The sequence below is a fragment of the Anthonomus grandis genome, chromosome 22 (assembly GCF_022605725.1).
Source record: "Anthonomus grandis grandis chromosome 22, icAntGran1.3, whole genome shotgun sequence".
Taxonomy (NCBI): Eukaryota; Metazoa; Arthropoda; class Insecta; order Coleoptera; family Curculionidae; genus Anthonomus; species Anthonomus grandis.
Genome location: NC_065567.1, coordinates 29,948,498 through 29,959,177, shown reverse-complemented (window position 1 = coordinate 29,959,177; position 10,680 = coordinate 29,948,498).

The following is a 10,680-nucleotide window of genomic DNA, read 5'->3' as shown; positions in this document are numbered from 1 at the left end:
TTGAGTTGTTAAGGGACCATACAAACGTCGACCTTGAAAAGACAATGCATTGACTTTAAATCGTAAAATATAAGTAGTTACTCTCTGCAATTTCAGAAAAAAGAAAAAGGGTAAAGTCAGGATTAGTTGCAATTAATGATCTTTCTGGCATTTCTGAGATTTGTATAGACATAGAGGGAGACCATTTAGTATTGTCATATTGACACCACAATTTACAATTAATTAAATCTGCTGGATTAATACCCCTAGAAATAATGTCCGCAGGGTTATGTTCAGATCGTATATATCGCCAATTATTTTTGTCCGACAATTCCTGAATTTCAGCCACCCGATATCCAACAAAAGTTTTCCATTTATGAGGTTCATCCAGAATCCAAGTAAGAACTATACTGGAATCACACCAAAAGAAATATTGATCAATTGACATATCTAATACCTTGTTAGCAACCTGACACAATCTTACTGCCAATAAAGTACCACACAGTTCCAATTGTGGAAGTGATAGCTTTTTTAAAGGTGCTACCTTTGATTTTGCACAAAGCAAATTCATAGAAACTGTCCCTTGGTTATTAGAAGATCTTAAATAGATGCATGCCCCATATGAAATCTCAGAAGCATCACAAAAGGTATGGATGTCTACTCTTATAGGATTTTCAATAATTATCTTCCGAGCAATAGAAATATCTGGATTTGACCCTGATAAATTTTGAATCTAGTATATATTTGAGAAGGTACACTTTCATCCCAATCTAAAGATAACAACCACAACTGTTGGAGCATTATTTTGCCCTTAATGATTATGGGCCCAATTAAACCCAATGGGTCAAAGATCTGAGAAATATTTGACAAAATTGTTCTTTTAGTTACATTATTCTCTTTTATACAAATAGTTTTCAAATTATAAAGAAAATTATCAGAATCACTATTCCAGATTAAACCTAATGTTTTAGATTCCTTATTATTTGAGAATTCGAGGTTTTTATTTTCACAGTCATTAAGTGTGGATTGATTAGATCTCCATTTACGAAGAACAAACTGACCTTGAGACTTTGCTGAATCTGTAAAATTCCCTCAATATTATTATCCCCGCTCAGGAGATCATCAACGTAAAAATCTTTTTCAATAATATTACTTATATGAGGATTATTGGACTTGTTTTCCTGGGCCAACTGATGTAGACAACGCACTGCCAAAAATGGTGCACAAGAGGTTCCATATGTTACTGTATTTAAAACAAAGTTCTTAAGTGGCTTATCTGGATCAGATCTCCATATGATAGCCTAAAGAAATCTTTGATCATTATGAACATTTATTTGGCGGTACATTTTAGTACAATCTGCAGTAATGACATATTGATGTTTTCTAAACCTTAAAATAACGGAAAACAGATCTTGCTGTATGGTGGGGCCAGTCATCAAAATGTCGTTGAGAGAATACCCTGACTCAGTTTTGACCTAGTGGTTGTTGAAGACTTTAATTACAGAGTGATGAGGCAAAAAATTTAAAGTTGATTCATCTTGAGACGCCTGAGACATATGACCTAAGGATTCATATTCATCCATGAATTGAACATATTCTTTTTTCAATTCGGAATTACGTTGCAATTTCTTTTCAATAGAACTAATTTTATGAATTTAATTGAGATATTTTAAAAATTATTATTTTTGTTTTTATTTTAATTATATTATTAAATGTACGGAACAGCGCCAAATGTTATACTAAAGGTTTGAATATTAAATAAATTACTGTGACATTTTGAGAATGTCCTATTCCTATGTAAATAAAATATTAACGTTTAACATAATTTTTTTAATTTATATTTTGTGTTTAAAATATACTGATATTCTAGGCGTGATTTTTTTTGGTTAATGTAATTTATTTAAAGTAATATTTATGTTAAATATTAGGTAAAACTGAAGATTTTTCATTAATTTTAAATTAAAAAATAAAGAAAACAGTGTTTAAAAATAAATGAAGTAAAACAACGATTCAATAAAAAAAAAGAGGAAAAGTTTATTAATACATGAATGAATGAATAAAATATAATTTTATAATTTTTTTTGAACCTTGAACAGAGCAATTATTTGCAAAGCTGTTTTAATAGAATTCTTGGTCTTATTATTAATAATCAATACAAAAGTCACTTAATTTAATTTGTGGTTCCATTAATTTTTAATGAAAAATAGCATTAAATCTTCACTTTAAAAAGAGTACTTTTGTAATTTTATATAATGCTTGATTGGAGTCTTCATTATATGGTGAATGTGGATTTAAAGCTTTTTATGATACAATATTTCAAGCACTGAACGATTTTGTACCAAGGTATCAATCAAGGGATTTTTAAGAACAATTATGTACCTAAGATTTATATTATAAAAATTGTAAAAAGTACAAAAGTTTGAAGATTATAATGGTTTATTGCTAAATGCTATTTTCCTTAAAAGCGTATACTCTTTATACAGAGTGTCTTGGTTCATGTGGGAAATCTCTCGGATTCAGGTAGAGCATCGAAAAATAATACCGAACCTTCCTATAAAAAAAATTCCTACAGGCCTTCTTTACGAAGATACAACCTCCTAAAGGACGCTGCTGGAAATTCTGGTTTTTCATAAATTACTTTTAAACTACCTGGTAGAATTTAATAAAAATTTTAGGAGATGAACACTATTAGGGACCTCTTAAAATGACATCCTTAAAATACATTTACCTTGTTTACTTTACCAGGGGCGGACTAGCTTGTACACTTTAATGCGTATATTTTTAACACCCTGTATGTTAACGTCTAAAAAAAATTAATTTTGATACCTTGAACCCTAGGCTAAGAAAAAGGTACTCTTGTTCATTATCGATAAAATGAACCGTTTTGGAGAAAAAAAATAATAAACGAGCCGTTTTTTTTTTTTTGAATGAGATAAGTACGTTAGTTATTTAAAGAACAGAGAAATTTCGATGTAAGTCATTTAATTTAAAATAATACATGTTTCTAAAAATACAGTGGGGTCCTAAATTATATTTTTTTGCTGACTATTAATTTGTAAATAATACTCCGAATATATTTTTTATGTGAAATATTTACAGCATTAAATAAACTGAGACTAAAAATTTTCAACTGGTCAGTTTCTGCATTAATTATTAAAGATTGCAGGTATATTTTCATTAGGCCTTTAATTGTTTTGTTTAACTTATGTCTTTATGTTCTCTCCCTGTTTCATGGAAAGTCTCCTAAGTAAATTTAAAAAAGGCGATAGATCTGTATCTGCATTTATATTTGTATTTGTTTATGAATTTTCCACCCACGTTGGACACCAATAAAACACTACATCAAAAAATATAATATGAAGGACAATGTTTTTTTTTTTAATTATATTAAAAACAAATATAATTAAATCAACACTTTTCTTGCATAACTTAATTAGATTTGATAGGCTTTGCTGTATTATTTGGAAAATTGAATATTCTTTTAACGGAAATTTTGATCCCACGTTGGGCACCAATAAAACCCTCTATTAAAAAATATAACCTCAAGGGCAATTTTTTTGGTAATTATAATAAAAAGAAATATAATTAAATAAATACTTTAATTAACTTCATGCGTGTTCTCTATGGAAAGAAAACCTCCAAAGTAAATTTATAAAAGGTCATATATTTCACGTAAATAATTATAGCTCAATTAATCAATCAAATATGCTTTATTGTCAAAAATTTTAAAAAATTTTGTAGACAAAGCTATACATAAAAAGCAAAGCATACAAATATAGAAACCAAAGTACAAGTACTAAATAAATATATACAAAACTGGGTACAAAAGACATAAATGTACCTGGTCAAATTTCTTATACTTAATGTAAAAAGTAAGAAAATGGGAAAGTAAATAAAAATAGTAACAAAAACAGTCAAAAACATTAACACAATGTTTAAAAAGTCATAAAAAAATTTATAGAAATTTAGCAATACAAAATATTGCTATTCTACATCAAAAAAAAATTTAATAATTTAATAATTTTCATTTATGATAGATAGATTAGTTTACAACAGAATATCGGTGGCATCATCTACCTTGATTTAAGATCCAGAAAATGTAACGCTCTACAACAATAATTTTTCTTAATTAAATTATTTAATAGAAAATCAGTTTTTCACATTTTTTTTTATTATGCGAAAACACCCCATTGCGCGATCTCCCACTTGCTTAAGTTAAAGTAGTAGGAAAGCAGCAGTCGTTGGAGAAATTACTAGTCATCAGCATTGGGTCCATCTTCCTATAATGTAAAAATTAAGTTATTTTATTGCAAAAAAGCGTTTTAGGATTAATAACGAAGAAAATTCAATTTACTAAGCCTGGGAGAGTTTTTGTAAACAAAACCTGACTAAATGGCGACAAACAAACGACAAGAACAAAATCGATATTAAATTTACGAAAATATTTTCAAACAGGCAGGCACCTTGAGCATTCCTGAAGAGAGAGGAGAGAATTCGAACTATGAAAAATACGCGGCTAGTAAGTTTTTGGCAGTCTCCCTATACGGAGAGCAGCAATCCAAAGAGAAACCACATTCCAATCTCATTTTCTCAAGCATTGTATCATCAGACAACGTTGCATTGGAAAAGTAGCACTTTGTTGTAAGTAATGAGAAATTACCCACTGTGCATTAGTGAATCCAAGATTTTTTTAATATTTGTTTGAAAAAATATTGGTCATTATTAAAATAATCAAATATTGGCCACTATTGAAAAAATATTGCTAGAGCACAGTACTTTATTTACTATAAGACTTATTTAAAAAAACCAATTTAATCGGTCATTTTTTGCTTATACTTACTCTGGTCGAGACTGTGGTTCAAATCAGGCACCAACGTGCCAGGAGAACATAACCACACTCCAGATAAATCAAAATAACTTGCTTCCATCCTCCTTCAACTTAATTAAAATTTTCTTAAGAGACAGAAATGGAAACATGAAGCCGCCATGACAAACAACAGTCCCGTTATCCATAAAACACGCCCACCCATTAGCGATGAATTATTTACACGTAACAAGAATGTTATCTGTTATTTTTGTAAACCAGTTTCAAAAACGGATATTGTTTTATTATGGCGTTATTATTATTATAGTCATAATGGCGTTTCTTGTGGACCCAATCAATGCGAAAAACCTGGGGAATGAACTGATTTATCCGGAGTTTGATGTGTTAGGGTAACAGGAGTTTAGTGAAGGTGACCTCAAACCGCAAAGCATGAAATTGTTTAAACAATTATAGAAATAAATATTTTATATTTATTTATTTATATTGGTGTAAGAGCAAGGTGTGTCTGTATGCCAGTCTGTATGCTCATTTATTTTATATATGTATTTAAATATTTCTTAGAAATTTATTAAATATTGGCATATTGCAAAATGCTGACAATACTCCCCAATATGGACCTAGTGTGGGCATCTGATAGATAACATTGTTTATAGGGCGTACTTGGCTACACTGTCCATTAGGAGTACAGAAATACGTGAAGCTAAATATAAACAAGAAATTGTATTTTATGAGCACATGAATACAGTTGGCAACGCAGTTAATGTATACTGATGTAGTTCTTCTGCAATCCTGATATTGGGGCCGCATATACCCACACTAGGCGGATATACAAACGACTCTAAAATTCGTATTTGATCCTGATGCCATCTTTAACTTTGCAAGAGGATTGAACTGCAATTGAGGCCTCACTTCTCAAGATTCCCACCGGTGTTTGAAGCTCTTTATATTCTGAATCCAATTGCGCTAATCAACAGTACGTATCTCTTATAATTCCGGAGATATTGATGTATTTTAGGATCGGTTACTATTGAAATCCTCTTCTTCCTGAACTGTCCTTACTAAGGCTGCGCCTCCTATAAGACGGTTCCAAAACTAATCATTTACATAAAAATTTTCTCTTAAAAAAAGGAAACTTTATTATTGATTTTTTTGTTATATTAGAAGCTCGGTTTTCTGCGCCATCTATTAGATAAAAAAAAAATAACTAACAGGGGAACAGAAAAAAGTCAAAAGAGAAGGAAATTCACTTATATTGATCTCTACTTTTCAACCAAGCCGAGAGCTATCTATCAAGAAGAACCTGAACTAATGTGTAATAGGAGAACAGAAGTTAAGCTCGTCATAAAAAGCTTTTACGGAGCTTTAAGGCTGAAGTGAGACAAACGGCCAGTAGATGTCAGCAAATTCTAAAAAATCGAACAAGGGTTGGAAATAACTTAAGTGTAAAAAATAATTACGAGAAGTTTAAAAATTCTATTTTTTGGAATCACCAGAACAGGGAGGTGAAAACTTTACGCACAATTTATATTTAGTTTTAAAATGTGAAAATTTATGTAAAACCTTCCTGTGAAAATAATTAAATACTTTCAATACCATTTCAATAAAACAAAAAATAAAATCCTCATGGTATCTATAATACTATCAAGCTTATTTATACCAATAGCATTTACAAGATCAAAATCAATTCCTGATGTTTCTTCATGTAACATGTCAGTTTTACGCTGATATCCCGCAGTTACAATCTGAAAAATTATAATTGAATAATTTATCATATTATTGAACATGGTATCCCCCCATCGGACCCGCGAACATCGTAAAGGTATGCCTGTATTGCCGTAACGTTGCTGGTGGTATTTGTACTTTTAAAAATTTTACTATAGGCGCTACCGTTTTATTAGTGGGATATGTTTATGATGGCTAAGATATGTGAGGATAAGATCGGGTTTTAATATATTAACTGCCAAGCGTTCGGAAAATTGAAATTTACTGTGGTTAAAGGTGCTTTTTACAAGGTCGTCTTAAAGTTGTATGGATATAAAAGGGTTTATTAGTAAATGGTGAAAGCGCCCGAAAAGTGGGTTTTAAAACTAAAAAAATTTGGAAGTTATTTTTAAAGATAATAAAGAAAATGCAGAAATGTTTTATGTGGCACCATATATTTAAAATGAAATAAAACGTATTACTATATTTATTAGTAAATTAATATATAAATTACATAAGCTTGAAAAATTCTATATATGTAAATAGTTAAACATAGATATTCAAGTAAGAAATTTAATATGTGAATACAGACTATGATTACTAAATTAATAAAAATAAAACGTTCGTCATTCCCTTAAAAATTATGCACAGTTTCCAATATTTGCACTTTTACTATATTTGTTAAAATATGGTCAAAGTTGGCAGAACGTAATATTGTTGTGTTTTTATAATTTTCTATATTTAGATAAATTTTTATTAAAAAAATACGTAGTAAATAAAATGTTTAAAAAAACTTATACCAACTAGATTCAGTTGCTTCAGAAATTCCTATCTTCAACCAATTTATTAATTACATGCGTAAATATAAAACATGACTTTATTAAAAATAAAACGTATGTCATGTCCCTTTAAGTTGTGCATCCTTAAGTAATTTTTCTTCTAAATAGTCATCGGATTTTTTTTTTTGCCCAAATTATTATAAATATATATGTATTTTATTTATCTTCTTTTGAATCCTCTTTTATTACCACATTTAATAACTACACGTGCTGTTTGGTTAATAAAAAATAAAACGTACCTCGTGTCCATTTAAGTTAAGTGTATAAAAATTCTTTTATTTAGCGTTATGCAGATTTACACTTATTAAAAAGTGCATCAGACCCATTCAAGTAAGAAATTTAATATGTGAGTACAGACCATGATTTCTAAATTAATAAAAGTAAAACGTTCCTCATTACCTTAAAAATTATGCATAGCTTCCAATATTTGAACTTTTACTATATTTGTTAAAATATGGTAAAAGTTCGCAGAACGTAATATTGTTGTATTTTTATAATTTTCTACAACGATATTTAGATAAATTGTTATTAAAAAAATGCGTAGTTAATTAAATGTTTAAAAAAACTTATACCAACTAGATTCAGCTTCTTTAGAAGTTCCTATCTCCAACCAATTTATTAATTTTATACGTAAATATAAAACACGACTTTATTTAGAACAAAACGTATGTCATATCCCTTTAAGTTATGCATCCTTAAGTAATTTTTCATCTAAATAGTCATCGGATTTTTTTTTTGCCCAAATTATTATGAATATACATGTATTTTATTTATCTTCTTTTGAATCCTCTTTTATTACCACATTTAATAACGACACGTGCTGTTTGGTTAATAAAAAATAAAACGTACCTCGTGTCCATTTAAGTTATGTGTATAAAAATTCTTTTATCTAGCGTTATGCAGATTTACACTTATTAAAAAGTGCATCAGACCCTTTCAAGTAAGAAATTTAATATGTGAGTACAGACTATGATTACTAAATTAATAAAAATAAAACGTTCGTCATTACCTTAAAAATTATGCACAGTTTCCAATATTTGAACTTTTACTATATTTGTTAAAATATGGTAAAAGTTGGCAGAACGTAATATTGTTGTGTTTTTATAATTTTCTATATTTAGATAAATTTTTATTAAAAAAATACGTAGTAAATAAAATGTTTAAAAAAAACTTATTCCAACTAGATTTAGCTTTTTCAGAAGTTCCTATCTCCAACCAATTTATTAATTTTATACGTAAATATAAAACACGACTTTATTTAGAACAAAACGTATGTCATATCCCTTTAAGTTATGCATCCTTAAGTAATTTTTCATCTAAATAGTCATCGGATTTTTTTTTTGCCCAAATTATTATGAATATACATGTATTTTATTTATCTTCTTTTGAATCCTCTTTTATTACCACATTTAATAACGACACGTGCTGTTTGGTTAATAAAAAATAAAACGTACCTCGTGTCCATTTAAGTTATGTGTATAAAAATTCTTTTATCTAGCGTTATGCAGATTTACACTTATTAAAAAGTGCATCAGACCCTTTCAAGTAAGAAATTTAATATGTGAGTACAGACTATGATTACTAAATTAATAAAAATAAAACGTTCGTCATTACCTTAAAAATTATGCACAGTTTCCAATATTTGAACTTTTACTATATTTGTTAAAATATGGTAAAAGTTGGCAGAACGTAATATTGTTGTGTTTTTATAATTTTCTATATTTAGATAAATTTTTATTAAAAAAATACGTAGTAAATAAAATGTTTAAAAAAAACTTATTCCAACTAGATTTAGCTTTTTCAGAAGTTCCTATCTTCAACCAATTTATTAATTACATACGTAAATATAAAACATGACTTTATTAAGAACAAAACGTATGTCATGTCCCTTTAAGTTATGCATCCTTAAGTAATTTTCCCGCTAAATAGTCATCGGATTTTTTTTTGCCCAAATTATTATGAATATACATGTATTTTATTTATCTTCTTTTGAATCCTCTTTTATTACCACATTTAATAACGACACGTGCTGTTTACTTAAAAAAAAATAAAACGTCCCTGAGGTCCATTTAAGTTAAGTGTATAAAAATTTATTTTATTTAGCGTTTTGCAGATTTACACTTATTAAAAAGTGCATCAGACCCATTTAAATTATGCATAATTTTTAATAAAAAAAACCACAAGAATATGGAAAATATCGTAAATAATGTTCTGTGTAGACTTTTTAAGGCACTTTATCAAATTTAATTTTTTTCTAAGGCCTAAGTTAACTTCCAAGGGTCTATCGTTGAATACATTAAAATTTACTATGGTTGAACGAGCTTTTTAGTTACAATGCCACCTTAAAGTAGGTATAAAACCTTCATATATTGAAACACAGATATAAAAGGATTTCTTAGTAAATGGTGAAAGCGCCGGGAAAATACGTTTTAAATTTCTTTTTAAAGGAAAAAAAAATTCAAAAATCATGTATATGGCATTATATAGTTAAAATGAAATAAAACTTTTACTAATTTTAATTAGTAAATTAATATATGTATAAATTACATAGACTTCAAAAATTTCTATATAAAAATTTAAACGTAAATCTTTACATTCTTTTACACTAGCTATACATAACAAGCTTAAAATACAAATTAATAAAAATATCACGTTCGCCACTACTTGTTACTCCAAATTATGTGCAATTTCTGAGAGTAATTTATTGCTACAATTATGTTTGGTAACTATCTTCTTAAAAGTGACTCACGTTAACTAAATTGATACTTATATATTTAAAATTCATCAGAAACTTATCGTATGTGACTGAAATTATGCACAACTTTTAATATTTGCTTATATCATGTTTTAGCAAATTATATTTTTTTTCAAAGTGTTAATAAAAATCATATTTGTACATTTCAACCAGATTTAGTCACTTAAGAACTTCATATCTTTAACAAATTTAATAATTATACGTAAATACAAAACATCATTTTATTAAAACAAAAACGTACGTTAAGTACATTTAAGTTATGCATCCTTTTTATTGAAATACAGTCATATGAAAATTATCTTATTTAACGTCTTGCCAATTTACACTTATTAAAATGTACATCAGATCCATTTGAATTGTGCATAATATATGTATTAAATCGTAATTTTTACAGTTTTGTGATGCTCCGGAAACAATTGTGAAGGCATTTTTTAAAGATTTTCGTAAAATTATTTTGCGGGAAAAAAGTAACAGTAATTTAACAAAAATGGTATTTTATCGTTTAAAAAAACAGTAATCTTATGCTCTAATTCCATTTAGAAATCATTAGGTTTACTCGGTTTTATTAATAAATAATAAAA